This window comes from Cibotium barometz, chromosome 14 (assembly GCF_041138505.1).
Source record: "Cibotium barometz isolate CiBa-2024 chromosome 14, ASM4113850v1, whole genome shotgun sequence".
NCBI lineage: Eukaryota > Viridiplantae > Streptophyta > Polypodiopsida > Cyatheales > Cibotiaceae > Cibotium > Cibotium barometz.
Window position 1 is genome coordinate 53,049,287 of NC_141059.1, and position 19,760 is coordinate 53,069,046.

At 40.8% G+C, this 19,760-nt stretch overlaps 1 long non-coding RNA gene across 1 annotated transcript in view; it reads left to right on the plus strand.

Annotated features, from left to right (window-relative positions):
• Positions 1–19,760, plus strand: part of LOC147632182 (uncharacterized) — a 244,820-nt gene that overhangs the window by 68,195 nt on the left and 156,865 nt on the right. The gene's annotated exons all lie outside the window — the stretch shown is intronic.

Sequence of the window (19,760 nt, forward strand, 5' to 3'; positions counted from 1 at the left end):
GTATATGTGAGTGTAAATCTATTTTAAGAAGAAAACTAGTTAAGAGAAAGCATATATAGAGAGTGAGTAAACTCCAAAAAAACTCAATTGAGTGAGCATCATCTCGTGAACCTTAGTGGTGTTCATAAACACCATAACTTTCACATTCTCCAAACTTGCTTTTTTGTGAGTATTTTGATTTCAAAATCTCCAAAGCTAAACACAGGCTCCCATACTTATTTAAGTGAGTTGCCCCATTATCTCATGAACCTTAGTGGTATTTATAAACCCCATTTAAAAACCTCCAAAGCACAATTGATAACCATGACTTTGAAGCACATTGTACCAAATAGATACTTTATTATTACGAAGTCTCCATGCAATTGCAAGAAATATAACCTGGAATTCAAGGTTTATAGTTGATGCAAAGTAATGTGGTATTTAAAATGCACCTCCAAAGCATAAGACTGAGAGGATTCTTTGTAAAAAGACAACCTTACATGTTACGTGGATTATAGATTACAAAGACACAAAAGAAGTTTTGTATTAAAAATATAACATTACATTGATACACAATTGCCAAATTCACATATTTCAGTCAAACACCATTCTAAAGAAATTCTCACTTTAGTCCCCTTGGGGAGAATTGCACTAGTGCCATTCTCCATAACCCCACGGGGAGAATGGTACTAGAGCCATTGAAGCTCTATGAGTCCCTTTGAGGAGATATTCTTCCCATGGGGTTATGTGATAACTAGACAATTGGTAAGAAAGTAGTGATTTAAATTAGTAATGAATGTATAATGAAGTACAATGTCTTAAAACAAACTCATAGTCTACAATTAGCTCCTCTCTTGCACATATAATATCATCTATGGTTTCAATACATGTATATGTACCCATATTATGTAATGTCTACATTCTTGATAGAGAAAGACCAAGGTGGTAAATGAGGGGAAAATATGAAACAAACATTTGGCTTTGCATTTATATTTCTACTACTGTTGATCATAAACCCTACCACATTGCCAAAACATCAGCAATAATGTACACCATATGCTTCATAGAACTTAGGGTCCTCTTGGATGGAGTACTTCTTTGTCCTTGGGTGGCCTCTACACAATTGTTTCTAATATCTATGTGGGTACTTATCACCTCTATAATGGAAACATAGTAGTCCCTCTCTTGATAGAATCATACACAAACAAGCCTAGGCTAGCACATACTATAAAATGATTGACTCTCATATCTTAAAAATCATTCATCTAATCTAAAACTCATGCATACTTTGGTGTTCCAAGCAGATCACGTTCCAATACGTATCTACTCACACATGCCTCTCGAAAGTAGATTTACACCCCTCCATACCTAAAATGAAAAAAGACACGTCCGATTAGCTCTAAACACAAAAGTAAGATCCTCATGCAACTATAAACACTTGAGATAAAATCAAAGGAAAATTTTGCATTTATACCTTCATGAAACTAGGAGAAACCATATGCATTTTATAGTCGCTTTAGGTAATCATTAGCAAAGTATGGCTTGATAAAGCAACCTTGTATCCTAGCTATCCAGTCAGATGAATATACTTCATACTATTCATCCTAGGAGCATCCCTCAAAAGTCTTATTTTTTATGTATTAAGTCAAGGCAACTCATCGCCCACCACTATGACTTTGCCCATAGGATGCACCCTTCGATTTGCTCTTATCACCTGCACCCCTCTCCCTTAGTTGGACTGTAAGAGAAAGATTTCTTGTTCTATATTCCATTCCTGACCATTAAAGATTCTTCTCATTCCATTCATCAAAAAACTACTTGGATGATGTTAAAGTCTTTCATTAGGCAAAATATGGACTCTCATTTTTGCCCTTAAGGATTTCCACACCTCCTCTCTCTAGAAAAATGGGCTCATGGTGAAGTTTTTTCAAATCAACTCAAAAGTGAGCGGAGTTTGGTTATTTGGAATCTACTCTTCGAGAACTTTCCAATTTGGGGACTTCTTGAATATTCGAAATTGCTTATCAGGCTATATATCATTGGAAAGGTCTCGAAGAGTAGATTCCAAATGTGCAATCTCTGCCAACTTTTGATTTGATTTGCAAAAGTTTCACCTTGAGCCCATTTCTCTAGAGAGAGGAGGTGTGGAAATCCTTAAGGGACAAAAGTGAGAGTCCATTTTTGCCTAATGATGGCCCTCAACAACTATAGGCAATTTTCTATACTGGTTTTAGTCTCAATTTCACTACGCATATTTATAACTTCATTAAAGATGTAGCAAGTAAGGCAGCAACTCCCCTAGGAGAATGTTATCTTCCTTGTATTGTAAATTAACAATATCAGTAAATAAATAAATTCAATGAATGACTAAGGCACGCATTGTATGGAGAGTCATTGAAGATAAGTATTGTCCTTCTAGCATCACATCTAAACACCTTTGAGATTTTTCCCAGGTGTTTGAACATTTCCTCAACAACAACTTATCAGGGTGAATTATCATCCTCTGGCTATAAGTGTAGCATCCCTACTCACTCCATATATCATAAAGAAAGGGAAGCTCTCCTTTTCATATCTTTGCAAGGTTTATACCGTCTCACAAGGATATTATGCTCCATAATCATTGACCAAATACCTACATTAAACTTTTCTAGCAAGCTCCTTAGAAAATCAATGCACCCAAGTCAAATACCTACATTAAACCTTTCTAGCAAGCTCCTTAGAAAATTAATGCACCCAAGTTGAATAACCATAAACTTGTTTGGGGATCCACACATCAAAGAGGTGTCAAGTGTGTATATGTGACTTGAAGAAGTAACACAACGACTCAATAGCAAGCCATTCAAGTTCAATATCTTCATCATCCTTGGCTTATCCTAAGGTGTTGGATTTGGATACGGATCTAGATTAGCTTCAAAGTTGCTAAATCTTGACTCTTCAAAAATTCTATGTGCTATGTTCTCATCTATGTTTACAACAACAACAAGATTACGTGTTGTTGCTGCCTCCATACCCTCATGTGCATCTTGTAAGGTTGTTTGTAGTTGTCCTCATTTTTGGTGCTATGTTTTCTTCTATGCCTATTGTTGTCTCCATATCCTTCCATACATCATTGATTTCTATGAAGAGGGGTATTGTGGATTTTGAGCAAGCTTCATTCGGTGACCTTTTTTGCAAATAAAATAAAATTGCAAGCTTTTTTACAAATATATGAATTAAGAACATTTAGAATATGCTTTGGAAGTCTATATCTTTGTTTGGATTTGATGAGCTAACAAAAAAATGTATGTGATTTTGCAAGTAAGCCACACTTGCATACATATTGACCAAATAATTTTCAACAAAATGATCTCTGTCAAAGTCAAAATGTGCAAGTGTAGGATGGTAAGATGTGAGGAGAACAATGAAGCACTAGCTGATGGTAGAGAAATTCCTTAGGATATTCACAAACATGGGCTCAATTCGGATGTTTTGTTTCGGAACACCACTCTTGACATGTACTCCGAATGCACTCACTTAGTATTCAACACTAATAATACACTAGCTAGATCTTAGGTCTATCTCCAAAAAAACCTTTACTCTAGTCAACAAATCATCAATGTGAGGAAAAGGATATTTATTCTTTATAGTGTACATGTTGAGTCCTCTATAATCCATGCAAAGACAATATGTAACATCTTTTTTCTTTTGAAATAGGAATGGTACTCCTCCATGTAAGGACACACTCCATTGAATGAGCGCCTTCACTCGTATAAATATGTAAGTATCACGTGGTGTCAACAGAAGGACATTTTAAATATTTAAAACTTACAGAAATATATTTACAGAGGGGATTTATTTATTGTATTTTAAAAAAAATTACAGATTTGAATAGGAAAGGATACATTATATTCACTGAAAAATTCACAGATAAGGGACTTTTTAAATAGGCCTTGAATGCACGTGATATAGAGGATTTACATATAGTGACCCCCCCCCCCCCCCCCCCCCCCCCCCGAGGCGCCTTCTTTATAAGATCATCCTATTAAAGTTTTAATTCTTCAAATTCTTGAAATTTAAATTGCTCAAGAGCCTTCACATGAGGTACACCTTCATGAAACTACGAGAAACCATATGCATTTTATAGTCGCTTTAGGTAATCGTTAGCAAAGTATGGCTTGATAAAGCAACCTTGTATCCTAGCTATCCAGTCATATGAATATATTTCATATGATTCATCCTAGGAGCATCCCTTAGAAGTCTTATTTTTTATGTATTAAGTCAAGGCAACTCATTGCCCCACCACTATGACTTTGCCCATAGGGTGCACCCTTCGATTCTCTCTTATAACCTACGTAGTTGGACTACTGTAACAAGAGAAATATTTCTTGTTCTATATTCCATTCCTGACCATTAAAGATTATTCTCATTCCATTCATTAAACAACTACTTGGATGATGTTAAAGTATTTATGGCCCTAAACCATAGGCAATTATCTATACCGGTTTTAGTCTCAATCACACTACGCACATTTATAGCTTCATTAAGATGTAGTAAGTAAGACAGCAACTTACTCCCCTAGGATAATGTTATCTTCCTTCTATTGTAAATTGAATGTATCATTAATTAACTCAATGAATGACTAAGGCATGCATTGTATGGAGAGTCATTGCCGATAAGTATTGTCCTTCTAGCATCACATCTAAACACCTTTGAGATTTTTTCCAAGTGTTTGAACATTGCCTCAACACCAACCTTATCGTGGTGAATTATCATCCTCTTGCCTATAAGTGTAGTATCCCTACTCACTCCATATCAAAGAGAAAGGTAAGCTCTCCTTTTCATATCTTTGCAAGGTTTCTACCATCTCACAAGGATATTATGCTCCATAATCATTGACCAAATACCTACATTAAACTTTTCTAGCAAGATCCTTAGAAATCAATGCACCCAAGTCGAATACCTACATTAAACCTTTCTCGAAAGCTCCTTAGAAAATCAATGCACCCAAGTTGAGTAACCATAGACTTGTTTGGGGATCCACACATCAAAGAGGTGTCAAGTGTGTATATGTGACTTGAAGAAGCAACACAACGGCTCAATAGCACGCCATTCAAGTTCAATATCTTAATCATCCTTGGCTTATCCTAAGGCGCTGGATTTGGATATGGATCTAGATTAGCTTCAAAGTTGCTAGCTCTTAACTCTTTGAAAATTCTATATGCTATGTTTTCATCTATGTTTACAACAACAACTTGTTCTTGCTGCCTCCATACTCTCATGTGCATCTTGTAAGGTTGTTGCAGTTGTCCTCATTTTTGGTGCTATGTTTTCTTCTATGCCTATTGTTGTCTCCATATCCTTCCATACATCATTGATTTCTATGAAGAGGGGTACTGTGGATTTTCAACGAGCTTCATTGGGTGACCTTTTTTGCAAACAAAATAAAATTGCAAGCTTTTTTACAAATATATGAATTAAGAACATCTACAATGCTTTGGAAGTCTATATCTTTGTTTGGATTTGATGAGCTAATAAAAAATGTATGTGATTAAAGAAACCCACACTTGGACCAAATAATTTTCAACAAAATGATCTCTGTGAAAGTCAAAATGTGCAAGTGTAGGATGGTAGGATGTGAGGAGAACAATGAAGCACTAGCTGATGGTAGAAAAATTCCTTGGGATATCCACAAACATGGGCTCAGTTCAGATGTTTTGTTTCGGAACACCACTCTTGACATGTACTCCAAATGCACTAGCTTACATGAGGCCCTTATTTACGATTACCAAAATGCAGTGAACATTATCTCAAAGATTAAAAGTTGATCCTCCATGTTCATTAGTTCACACATGGGGTATGCTCATGTATGGATCAATGTGTGTAGGTGTGCTGGCTAACCAAATAGTTCTTTTCCCTTTTCAGATTCTCCTTTTGCAAGGGCACCACATTTAATATACATATCCACCAATATGTTGTCGAGTCACACCACTATTTCCCACCAACCCCACTCCAACAAAATAGAGGCGATGACATTGTATCTATTCTAAACACTTGGTAATATTATGGAATTAGCGCATATTCTAGGAGATAACATGCACACCTATGACATCCAAACTCTTCCCACCAAACATGCATATATGAGCAATAAGAAAGTGGAAGCACATGCATATAAATCATAAACAAGACAACATGCATACCTATGACACCCAAACTCTTTCCTCCAAACATGAATACGAGTAACAAGAAAGTGGAAGCACATGCATATAATCATAAACAAGCTAAAGTGAAACCAACAAGAAAGTGGAAGCACATGCATACAATCATAAGACAAAGTGAAAGAAAATAGACAAAGTGTCTTTTACAAATTGAACAAAGAATAAATGCATTATTTAAAGCATTCTCTCTCTCTCTCCCACAATGCTATATAAAACAAAAGAAAATAGTAAGTTATTGTTTTCCTTAGAACATGTCATACACCACTAGAAGTAAAACTACTAAGGTGACCCATCACATTGAGGAATGTCTAAGAGGAGTGTGCCAACAATGTTGTTAGTGCGCCTGAAGGTCTTGATGCTTTGAAGAGACAAGTCTCTCTCTCTCTCTCTCTCTCTCTCTCTCTCTCTCTCTCTCTCTCTCTCTCTCTCTCTCTCTCTCTCTCTCTGAAGGAGTCTCGGTGGGGTAGTGGGCCACCAAATAGGTATGGATAATCACCACTCCCTTGATGGGTCTAATAATCATTGGACATACGAGTCTCGGTGGGGTAGCGGGCCACAAAATAGGTATGGATAATCAAGCCTCAACAACCGCAGAACTTCGTCACTCAGTTAGTAATGGGTGCCCAAGCACCTCTTAGATGTCCAAGGCTTCCACGATGGGAGCTCCATCATTTGGGTCGTCCCATTGGCCATGGCTTAACCCTCATTAGTTTTCCCAAACCACACCAACCAAGCTAGTACCTATCCAATCAATGAAGATGGTTTGGAGACCAAAGCGTAAGAAAGTCCCCTCTTCCTCAACTAAAGCCTACAGACTTGCCCACACCCAACCCATGGGCACTCAAAATGGTTTGGCGACTAACATGCAAGCAAGTCTCAAACAAGTCCCCTCTTCCTCAACTACCGCCTATAGACTTGCCCACACCCAACCCATGGGCACTCAAAAGCTCAACTCGCCTAGCCATTTCAACACATGGAGCCTTATATCCATGAAGCTCCACCCCACCCCTTAACTTCACCACCAACCCAAGGGGAAATGCTACAAATGACAGAGCTTAGCCAACCACTCAAGGATCCACTCTCAAGGGTATGCTCACAAATCTCGCCAAATGGGCCACTTAGTACAAAACCCTCTTTAGGGGTGTTGACCAATAAACACATGCACATGTGAAAAAAAGAAAGTCTCTAGATGATTAGGACCACGAGCACACCTTTTTCTCTTGCCTATGCGCAACACCTGAAATTCTTGCTGGGCTCTGTCCATGCACACACCACACAAAGCTTCATCATTGATGTAGTCATCCAGATACATCTATGGATGGGGAGACCATGGTAGGCGCACAAGCCGCCTAGTTAATGGTACGACCCATCGCTTGGATCTTCTTAATCACCTTGCTTCATCGTAATAATTGTGCTTCATGCCTAATCAATCCTACCCATAACTTCTTCGTCTCAACACCTATGGATCCTCGTCTCACCAACTACCACTCCTATCAACACAGGATCCCAGAGCTTTAATGACAGAAGAATACAACCCACACAAAAAAGACAGAGAGAACACCGCAACCCAACATCCACGGGAACCCACGATACCCGTTTATAGTGTCTTGACAAAGATGCTAGAGCTTTAAGCAATTAACATATAGCATCTCGGAGCATTAGCAATTTTCATGCGTATTGTGTCCTTGTCCCTCTGGAATTCTCCCCTTCCCACTTGCTTTCTAACATCATTGTTTTACTAAATCCTGCTTAATAATACCACCTACCATGTGGATACTAGTCATTAAGTGTTCTGTGCTAGTCTACTCATTCAAATACTCTGAGGATGTCTTCCGCAAATGTGACAAAAAAGAAATACACCAAAAATAAAATAAAGAGTACTACTGGGCCCATAAAAGAAAGCAAACTCATAAGAGCCCATCAGACTAGCCGGATACTTAATCTCACTAGTCACTCCACTGACTTCTTTCCATCTTACTAACTACCCCACCCCCTCTCATTTTTGGAGAGACAAGACAACCAACCAAGTGCAACACTTCCCGACATGCCTCGACAATCTCTTACCGATCATAAGAATGTGATCGAGTTTAGGATGGGGAGTATGTTAACCATATATTGGTTAACACATTCCTACGAGACAACTACTATCTACACACTTATGTAATGGGCACTCGCTTTATATTGTAAATCCTATCATTTGATGAGGGAAATTCCCTAAGGAATCTCCCAAGTATTGAGCTTCAAAAAGGATAGATATAAGAGGATCTTGGTCACTTGACCAAACCATAGAGAAAGGTCTTGTAACTATGTTTTGGGCGTCCCGGGTCACTTACTCCCGCGAGCGGCCTAGTGGGAAAAGGTTTGGAACTATAAAAGCCAACTTCTCTTTTTTGTAACTCATTATCTCTTTTGTGTAATAGAACTAGAGTGTTCTCTCTCTCCCTCTCTCTTCTTGCAACTCTCATCTAGCATCTGTGGTGTGCTTAGGGTTAGGGTTTGGGAGTGATTGCTAATCACTTGTCCTCTCTTGCTTCCCTCTTGCTAATCACTTGTAACCTCTTGCTCCCTCTCTCCCTCTTGCTAATCACTTGTACCCTCTTGCTCCCTCTCTCCCTCTTTCTTGAGTGATTAGGCTACCAACACGTTCATCTTTCGTCTCGTGAAGATCCCACACGATCTTCACGAGAGAAATTACATCACCCATTGGATTAGAGCAACCACCTCGGGGTGATAATGAGTGCGGGAGTATGGCGGCTACGGTGGAGCTCTTGAGCATTACTGGGGCTTGGTAGATAGGAAACTTCCCATGACACATTAGGGTAGGGTTTCCTTAATATTTCTGAAGCTACTGCTATACGGAGTGCCAATCCGCTACTTGTCAAAGCCATCTTTGATTCGAATCCGACCAAGTCTTCATAGCTCAGTGCCAAGTAAGCTCTTTGGCATGCGGTTTTTTTTTGTTTTTTGATGTATTTTAATGTTTTGTATTATTATTTTTTATTGTTTTGTTGTGATTCATGTATAGCTTTGTGTTTAGAGTAGGAATGCCACAAGTTTCAGTGAAGAAACTTGAGATTTGGGTGATTAGAAAGCCTAATCAAAAGGGTTTTTCTTAAACCTAAACTATTTTTCTTAATTTTTAGCTTAATGTTTTCTCATTTTCTTAATTACTTTGAATAGGTAGGTTAGCATTGTTAGATAGAATCCTAATCCACCAAAAAATGTTAAAAATCCATACACTATCTCTTAGTTTTGACTATTTATCACTAATCTACTGGTGTGATTAGTAAACTTAAAGAGAGCAAAAAATCAAAAATTTTAGCGTAATTTCTTTTAATTAGACTAATTAGAGTGGTATTCGTGTTCTAAACACTTTCCTTAACCCAAATCCATGTTTAGTCCACTCCCATTAGGCTTTAATTAGCAAGAATTAGCACTAATCAGGTCTCATTTGCCTAATTTTTTCTCTTTTGAGTGGGTTAATTAGAGACCTAATTAGAGGGATGAACTGGGGGTGATCACATCATTGGATTAGCCTAAACATTGCTAATCTATCTATCAAATCCCTATCGCTAAACTCCTCACCATTTGGGAGTAATTAGATGGCAAAGAAGAGGGTTGAAACGTGATTAACAATGCAATTAAGAAGATTAATCATTAGTTAAGTTACAGTGACTCTAAATTAATTAAAATCCACTAATTTATAGGTAAGCTTTTCCTACCTACCTTGCATTCATGAGGGGATCTTAGTTGTCCCCTACTCACTTCCCTCCAAATTTGAAATTCAAATTCAAATTTCAAACTTGCAACAACCGTTCACACCTAAGGCCATGGGCATATGCTTCTAAGCGTACGGCCGTACCAACCTGAAAAGAACTTTTTTTTTGAACAAAAAAACTTTTTCCATAACCGTACCTTCCTCAATGTACGGCCGCACCAACCTAAGCATACACAAGTACCAACCTAAGCATACGGATGTACCAACCTAGGCATAGGGACATACCAACCTAAGTAGTATATAAATTTACTACCCTAAAAAAGAAAACTTTTTGAAAAAAACAAATAACACCACAGCCGTACCAACCTAAGTGTACGGGTGTGCCAACCTAAGCATACGGACGTACTGTCCCAAAAAAAAAAATAAATAAATAAAAAAATGTCACGACTGTACCTTTCTTAGCATGTAGCTGTACCAACCTAAGCATATGATGCATAAAAATCAAATTTAATGAGAATAACACTTTTATAATAAAAAAAATTCCATTATGCATCTTTTTATGCACATACCAACCTAAGCGTACAACCATACCTTTTCTGAAAAACAAATTTAAAAATTAAAATTTTTAAATCTTTAGTGCTTATGGTCTATCTCCTCCACTCATTAGGGTCATTTTTACACGCATAAAACGCCTCAAAAGACAATTTAAACCTTAAGAGTGCATTCATGCGTAAGGTAAAAGAGAGCCAAAACTCTTATTTTAGGACCGCGCATGCACTGTTGGAGCTTTTCTAAGCTTCCCCGCACACAATGGACACCTTTTGGTCATGGTAACATGCCCCCAATGCCTCCATTCCATTCGGTGACACCTAGACTCAACTAGAACCAATGCTCATTGCCTTGACCTTTGACCTAGTACCTGAGTGCACGTTGTCCCCCCCATAGAACCTGAACTTTTGCACCAAGTAAGGTCGGGCCCCCACTTATGTTAAAAGCCAAGGAAGATCTCTTACCAAGATGACATTGTGCCTGAAGGTAGTCCAAATTTATGGAATGAACTTTGGGATAGGATGGAACGAAAACTGCACAGTTCTATGGAGGAGGAAGCTAACTCAGATTTCGCAGATGAATATGAGCCCCATCCTTCTAAATTATTACATCACCACAACCCCCAACCCAAAGGCGCACCCACAATTCAAGTAAATGCACTGGGCCATTACATTGAATGTGATAACAACAGACATGTGGTCAAAGGCATCCTAGATGGAGGTGCTGGCGTCAACATCCTCACAAAGAACATGCTGGGAAAACTGGGACCAACCACGCCTTGCAGATCCCACCACATTGGTGATCAAGCTTGTGGATGAGAAATCTACAAAACCCTCGTCCTGGTGCATGACCTCAAGGTAAAACTATGTGACATGACATTCCACCTCACATTTGTAGTCATGAACTTTTGTAATACCGCATATGAGAGAATCTTGGGTAGACCCTTCATGCGACAAACACAATTGATCCATGACTGGGACACACATCATGTCTACCTCTACAAAGGCTCTCAAACATTCAAAGTCAATTTATATACCTCGAAATCACATCTTATGTGCCTAAACCTCCCTTTGCTGAAGACTCTGTGATGACCACCGCTAGGAGCAACAATCTCTTTGTTTGAGATGCTTGTCGTCAAGCCCTTGATGACACACGGGTGCCATGCACGATCACTTTTGTCAGTAGTATTGACAAAGTCAACCATGACGGGCTGAAAATCCTTACTACACTTAACACCCTCCCAGACTGCAAACTCGGCACGCAATTCATTCTCCCAAATGTCCAGACCCTTCATGAGCCCGTGTAGCTCTACAACCTAAAACAACCACCCTTAGAGTCTGGATAGATTTTCTCTTTATCAGAAATGATCTTGAGTGGCTAGGGGAGAAGTGCCAGAACAGTGTGAATTTTGAGCCTACATCGTTGTTTTGCAGAGGCCAAACTCGCACTGTTCTGGCATAGCTTGCTCAGTCCTCCAGGAACATTTCTAATGCCTTGGGTGACAAACCGGCACATGATAGATACTCCATGTTAAACAAACATGATGACACCGAGACATTGTAAGAGAAACTTAAAATTTTAATTATCAGAAAGTTACAAATAAAAGCCAGATAGGCTTGTTACAAAGGGGGGTTTGAAACAAAAGAGTTGCTTCAAAAAAAAGGTTAACATCTAAGATCTCTAGATCGTGTCTCGCTTGCCTCGAATGCGCCGAGCTAGTTGCATGTCCTTATTGGCAAATATGGTAATCCTCTTTGCATGTATTGCAAGGAGGTTGGTGTCTTCAAAAAGCCCAACAAGGTAAGCCTCGGAGGCTTCTTGCAATGCTTCAAGGGCAATCCCCTGCATATATATATGGAACTCTGTTCTATATCATTGGAGAATCTCCTTCTTCACTATGCGAGCGAAAGGGACTCTTCTTATCAGCAACTCACTGTTCCTCTGATAAAACTTGATTTCTTGTAGAGCCCTATGCCCTTGGTGCATCCTTCTCCTTGGAGCTCTCTGTGTTGTGTTAGTGCGTTGGCGAGGTTGGGACTTCCTTGGCTTGAAGAGCTTGACCTTTCTACACTTGCGCGCACCTGCAGGAACCTCCTCTTGGTCTCTCTCATAGTCTGAATCCTCCTCCTTCTATTGTTGTGGTACCTGTGTGTATCAAGTTCCTCTCGGGTAGGTAGGAGACCCTGTCCTGGTAGTAGGGTCTTGCCACCTATGGTGCTGCACAATGTAGGAATGTTTTCACCAACCCAGTCGAACTGCTCATCATCCGCCTCTCTATCTTGATCTCTAGGGTGGCTGCATTGTGGGGTCACATGCTTGTTGCTTCCACTAGAAGGGCTTGCATGTGTGTGCGTTGGTGTTGCTGTGGGAGGAGGGTTGGAGTTTGGTGATCCCATTGGCGTGTCCTAGAATCCAAGGGGTCACTCTCTTCCGTGGTGTTGCCAGTATGTGGTCGTTGGGTGCCTTGCACTGTGTTTTGTGAAGGCATGGTAACACGTGCGATGTTCTTGGTGCGTGCCATATCCATGTACGACTATGCTAATGTGGTGACGTGATGGTGTCCTTACGTGGGTGTCTACATAGATATTGAGCTTAAGCTCTCTAAAAAAGTGAAATGAAAATGAAGTGAGAGAAGGAACTATTAATAGTTTTTTTAAGGGAAAAAAAAACCTAACTAAACTTATTTTCTTAGCCCTATTACATCTAGATTTATGCTGGTGCATGCACAACCCGACGCCTCCCTTGTCTCCTCATTCGTGCACGCCAAGAACCATGCCTATGGGGAGCATTGGTCTGCAACCATTCAAGCTGAGCTTGACTTTTTGCAGCCTTGCGTGCCTCTTGCGCAAGCTTAGATTGTTGGGCCCGCTCCCTAACCAATACCCTTCCAAAGGTTGTGTGATAAAACCAATTGAACATCTCTTGTAGATAGTTTGTACGTGTTTCTCCTACAGAAGCTCCACCTCCATGTCTTGTATTTTTGAAATAAACCCCTCTTTCTTTATAATGTGATTTCTCCATCCCTTGGGTACTCCAATCCATACTTGTTCATGAAATACACACCATGCACATAAACTATGTGCTGTACACATGACAATAGAATTTAATTAGAAAAAGTCAAGGTTAAAACACCAGTTTATTTTTTTATTGTACAACTTACCATATAGTGTGTTACTTTACTCTCTCCCCAAGCACCTAGCACACTTTTAGTGAATTCTATGATATGTTGTTGGAATGATGCTCAATCTTAGGCAGTTGTGCTACTTTGATTCATAATGTGAACCATGTTATTGAAATTTATCCAAAGCTATTTGTGCATATTTACAAGAGCTGGCATTGGACAATCTACATTTGTGGTGATTGCACACAAGTCTCTCCAAAGTCCCCAAGTCTTCTTTGAATTCTCTATGTTTGCTGGCTTCTCCAAAAATCTCCTTGCCTTTGATCTAGTCATGGAGACCTTTTGAGCAACCTCGTATGACATACGAGAGGCCTGCTTATTCACTTCAATTTTCATGTTTCCGCCATGGTAGCCCAAAGAATTCAAAAGATGCTCTAATTTACCAAGGGCTGCAACTTTCCTCTCTTGTGTGTAGGCATTGTGAATGCATAATCGATATGGCACTTAAGCAATCGATCAAAGATTCTCATGAATGCATGAAGTGTGCAAAAGTGAGTATTCTTTAGGGGAAAATTAATGATGGGGCTCCAATTTGAATTCCTGTTTGGTTCTCCTAGCATATCACGAGACATGACACATTCCACCCATCTTGCATTTGGTTGTTTCTCATCTTCATCATCAGTTGACTCGATTTTGGATCTAATGCATCTGCTTGTTGCTTCTTCCCTTTCTTGGGACCTTTCGAGGCATCCTTCCCCAACAGAACCAACCTTCTGTATACCTTTTCAATTTGTCTTTTTCTACCTAGGAATATCAATTTGAGAATTGCAGTATGGATAAGGCCATCTTGATGTCGCACCTTCTTGAGCACAACCCATCATGCATTTAATTGTCTTCAAATCTCCCCCAAGATGCCAATCCACCTTGAACTTTCCTATGTTTTCTACATCTAAAAGTTTACCATCAATTTGCTTTTTGATTACATCTATTATCCAGGGAGTCCTTTTAAACATCTATGTCAATACCTCATGTTCCGTACCTCGAATGCACCAAGCCACCATACCTCTTTCTCAGATTGCATGGTTTGGTAGTCTTTTCCCATGCATAGATCATGGCCTCATTCATGAGCATAATGCTCATACGTTCCAGCTTTAGACCTTTCACACTTTGGCACTCATCTAGCTTGAGCACAAATGAAAGTGTGCTCCCCAAAACTGCAAATAAACGGAAATTTACAATATTCAAAACAAAATAATCGTCTTCATTTTTTACTGAAAAACATGAATAGTAAGATCTCTAGATCGTGTCTCGCTTGCCTCGAATGCACCGAGCTAGTTGCATGTCCTTATTGGCAAATATGGTAATCCTCTTTGCATGTATTGCAAGGAGGTTGGTGTCTTCAAAAAGCCCAACAAGGTAAGCCTCGGAGGCTTCTTGCAATGCTTCAAGGGCAATCCCCTGCATATATCACTACAAGGGATCGGGCTCATACCCGCGCTCTTAGCCGCTAAAAATGACTTGTGAAAAAAAGTAGCTGGCCCGTGTATCAGCGCGTGTATCATCGCGGCCAGAGACATGCGTGTAAAACCGCGTGTATAGTACCACTCAGACGCGCGTATACACGGGTGTGTAGCCGCGTTCTTTTCACAGACGCCTTGATACACGCGGCTATACACGCCTTTTCTTATATTAGACGCGCTTATACACGGGTGTATAGCCGCATCCTGTTCAGTTCCAATGTCCCAGACGCGTTTATACCTGCGTCTATACATGCGTTTCTTTAATTTAGATGCGCTTATACACGCGTAATTGCCAGTTTATACGCATTAATACACGCGTATTTTCCAGGGTATCCGCGTAGATACACGCGAGTTTTAGCAGTTCTGACGCGTTTATACACGCGAACAGAGAGCAAAAAAAAAATCCAGAGAGTGCTATTTGGTGCCTGAATACTGTTCCAGCATTCCAGCACCCAATAGCACTCTCTGGTTTTTTTTTTTTGTGCATTAGACCATCCCATTAGACCATCCACGAAGAACATATGCACGAGGGAGATTAAGACAAGAACGACATGAATGCATACATTGTCATTACACGATTCAAGACAGACATGAATGTAATACTATCGATCAATCAATTCAATATTACTATCAAAATTTCATACATGTATACAAGGGAGTCCATATCTCGAAGTAGCCCATGGCTTGAGTTTACAAAAAAATATATACAATCACATCCTCAATATGGAATGTGATACTATAAGTCTAAGTACTACTCAGACCCAGATTATGACTCGGTGCTCCCTCCATGCTCAGATGAGCTCACATCGGTCGGAATGTCCGAGGAGTAGTGCTCACGTCCACCCTCTGCAGCGGCGGCCGGTGGATCATCAGCAGCTTGTGCCTGTTCAAGTAATATATAGTATATAAGTATATATATATGCAATTCAATAAACCAAAACCATTCGTTACGAATTTTCAAGTACCTGTCGACCGTATGGTCTCATGGCCATCTCAAACTGCGCGTCCGTAATACGTCCCTCGGCTCTGAAGATGGCCCACGTGTCACGTCTGCTATGCCGGCGAGCATACGCAGTATCGTGGGTTGTGGGCTTCCTCCCCGTAACCCGTCGCTGTATCATAATCAACACAATTTGTAAGATTAAAACAATCATAGAATCAATGAATTAAGTAAACAATCAAATAAAGTGGCAGGATACTTACGAACTCTGCCTCCCATGACTCGACGCCGCCAGATCCGAAATGCAAAGATCCAATGGTCTCCATCTGGATCCGTCGTGCCTCCACATGCTGCCTGCTCTTCACGCCACCCTCTGCTCGTTTCTTTGCCTCCTTCCACTCGCGTTTGTGCGTAGTGGCAGGTTTCTCGACAGGATAGCCACCCGCAGCTACATTTAGCCGGTCATCGTACGCGAGTTTTTTAAGGTGAGATCTTTTATTACTTAAGATCTCCCTTATTCGCGTCCTTCCCCATACATCCGAGAATGTAGCATGTGGGGGATTGGGGTACCGACTATGTACAGCCTCTATCACCTCCCCAACTAATCGGCTATTTTGATCTTTAAATTTAATAAAACAATTTCTATATGAGTTTGATACTACCCCACGCATGTACTCCATTACCTCCCTCCCCCTCGCATCCATCACTATCCCGCCCCTATCCGTCACATCATAGCAGACTACTCTCTCTATCTCTCTCATCTCCTCCTCTTCCGAACTGTCTCCTCTAACTCTTCTCTCTCTATCTCCTCTCTCACCGCGTGCCCTACTACCTCCCCCACTTCCCCCACCTCCCCCACCAAAGCACCCGCCGCATCCTCCACTCCCACTCTTCCTACTGCTGCGGGTGGAGTCACGACTGGGGGATTGTCTACGTGACGGTGGCTGTGAGCCCTGACGTGACGGTGGCTCTGAGGGAGCACGTGATGGTGGCTGTGAGGGTGTACGTGAGTGTGTCTGGGACGAGGTATGTCTCCTCGGTGGACGTGGAAGAGGAGAAGCTGCATGCCGTCTCGTCGGACTCGGAGGAATAGACGGCACTGGAGTGCCCTGGATACTCGCGGTAGGGGTATAGACACCAGGCAGGGAAGGAGGGGGATGGGCATACATATACTCTGTAAGCTCAACCGGACCAGGTTGGCGCCCAAAGTGATTCAGCATCTCCATCAGCCAATTGCTGTACGCAAATGGATCGGATGAAGAACCTGGAATATCCATAAAGAACCTGCAACAAACATCTTCATGTACATCATGGGCTGTCTCATGTACACAAATATCATCATTCAAGTCAGTTGCCTGCAAATCATGAAATCTGAAACACCGCAGTTTTCTGTCTGCAGAAACGCGTGTATACACCCGTAAAAAAACGCGTGTATACACCCGTCCAGAAACGCGTGTATATCCGCGTGAACATACTCTGTAGACAGGTTACACGCGCTTCTACACGCGTTCGTACACGCGACCTGCGAAAAAATTTTCTCGAAAAGATCGACCCCCCGACAAAGACAGAATGTCCTTATAAAAGGACCAGCCATTGTCGCCCCTGTCAGGATGCAGTAACCCAATCGTGTGCAAAAGGACAAACCCAAAGAGCAAAGAGCAAAGTAAACAAATCTGACAAAAGAGACAAGGCACAGGACAAAGTGACTCACCTCTGAAAAAGTGAGTCTTCTCTGCTCCTTCTCTGCTCCCTCCTTCTCCCGTGTGTGTGCTCCTTTCTCTGCTCCCTCCTTGCTGTTGGAAGAGGCGAAAACAGGCGAAAACGCATGCACAGTCGATTTCTTACTTCAAAATCTATATTTGGGGAAGGCGGGCTATTTTTAATTTAAACATACCGCCGCGTTTATAAATGCGTGTATATTCGCGTGTATGTTATTTTAGCTGCGTTTATACACGCGTTTTGCAGAAATTAGCCGCGTGAATACACGCGATTTTTAGGAAGTAGCCGCGTTAATACACGCAATTTTTAAGAAATAGACGCGGTAATACACGCGATTTTGTGCTTTCATTAAAAACATATAATGATTTTGTGTTTTCTGATTTGTACATAGGATGTCATCAACCTCTTCAAGCAGTTCTGGGGAAGATGAGACAATGCGTCATCGTAATCGCGATGTGTGGTTGGGACAATCCCTTGTGCAGGTACTCCATTTTTTTCCGGCTGCCATATTGGACCCATCTTAAGATCAACCATCTTCTTGATCCCATGCACATCTTCAAGAATGTGGGATCTGGTATTTGGGAACATATTACTGGTAAACGAGACAATGTTAGCGTACGTGAGGACTTGCGGGTCGCAGGACGTATGCGTCAAGCTTGGCCACGAGAGGTGGGTGGGCACGTTCGTCTTCCGCCTGCACCATGGATTATATCAAAGAAAGAGGAGAAGGAGGTAAAGCAGGCCATCACCACTTTGCGTACTCCCACTGGTGGATGCATGAGATCATTGAAGGGAGCCTTTACAACCACTAAGAAAAGAGGCGTTGAGCAACTATATGGGTTGAAGTCCCACGATTGGCACAAGATGCTTCAAGTAAGTGTTTTCCAAGTCTTGTACGTATGTTGAAATTAAATTTTGTAATGTCATAAACCATAAATGTGCTCTTATGTGCGCAGTTCATACTACCTACTAGCATCGACCATTGTGCGAATAAGAGTTTGAAAAAATGTATTTATAAGATGGGCGAGCTTGTGAGGTATGTAAAACCCATGCTCAGATCACCCTTCATTATACCTTGCAAAATGAACGTGCATGAGGTATAACGTACTATTTATTTATTTTTCAGATATGTTAGTTCCAAAGCAATTGATCCAGCCACGTTGGATGATGCACGTGTTATGGCAGTGGAGGTGGTTTGTTTGGTAGAGGAGACTTTTCCGCGAACCATTCTCACAAGTCAACTACATCTCATTGTGCATTTAGTGGACGAAATTGCTTTATGTGGTACTGTGCATGCACGTTGGATGTTCTTCCTAGAGCGCTTCATGAAGACCTTAAAAGACTTTGTGAGGCAAAGTGCAAGGCCTGAAGGAAGCATGGCCGAGGGTTGGTTGATACAAGAGTCTCTTGTATATATTTCAGAATTTCTTGGTCAGGTGGACAGCTCTTTGCCACGACTATGGAGCAATGAAGAGGACTTGAGGATGACCTCTATTGTGCCTCAAGAAAAAGGACAGAGTAAAGTAATTGACAGAACATTGATTGATGATCTCAATTTCACTTGTATCCTTAATAGTGATGTGATGAGCAGATGGGTTACAAGATATGAGGATGCAAAGACAAAAAGGCAAGCAGAAAGAGCTCTCTTTCGGAGGCAACATGGCTCTCGGAAGGCGTACCCTAAGCATCTAGCAACACTTCCGAATGATATCCATGTTGATTGGTTGCATGAGGAAATGGAGAGAGCAGAGAGCGACGAGGGGCTGCATATCACGGCGGAAGAATGGGAGTATGCACGAGGATGCATGTCAAAGGTACATAGAACTAATGTTTTGCATTAGTTGTAAGTGATTTGCTTTTAATATTTATTCACATTGCTTACACAAATATTGCTTCTATTTTGGTCCAGTGCACTATGTTCAATGCTATATGGTGTGAAGGCAAGCATTTTCGAACACAAAGAATTGATGAAAAGAGAAATACACAAGATTGCGGTGTCATTAGTAGCTTTGAGGGAGCT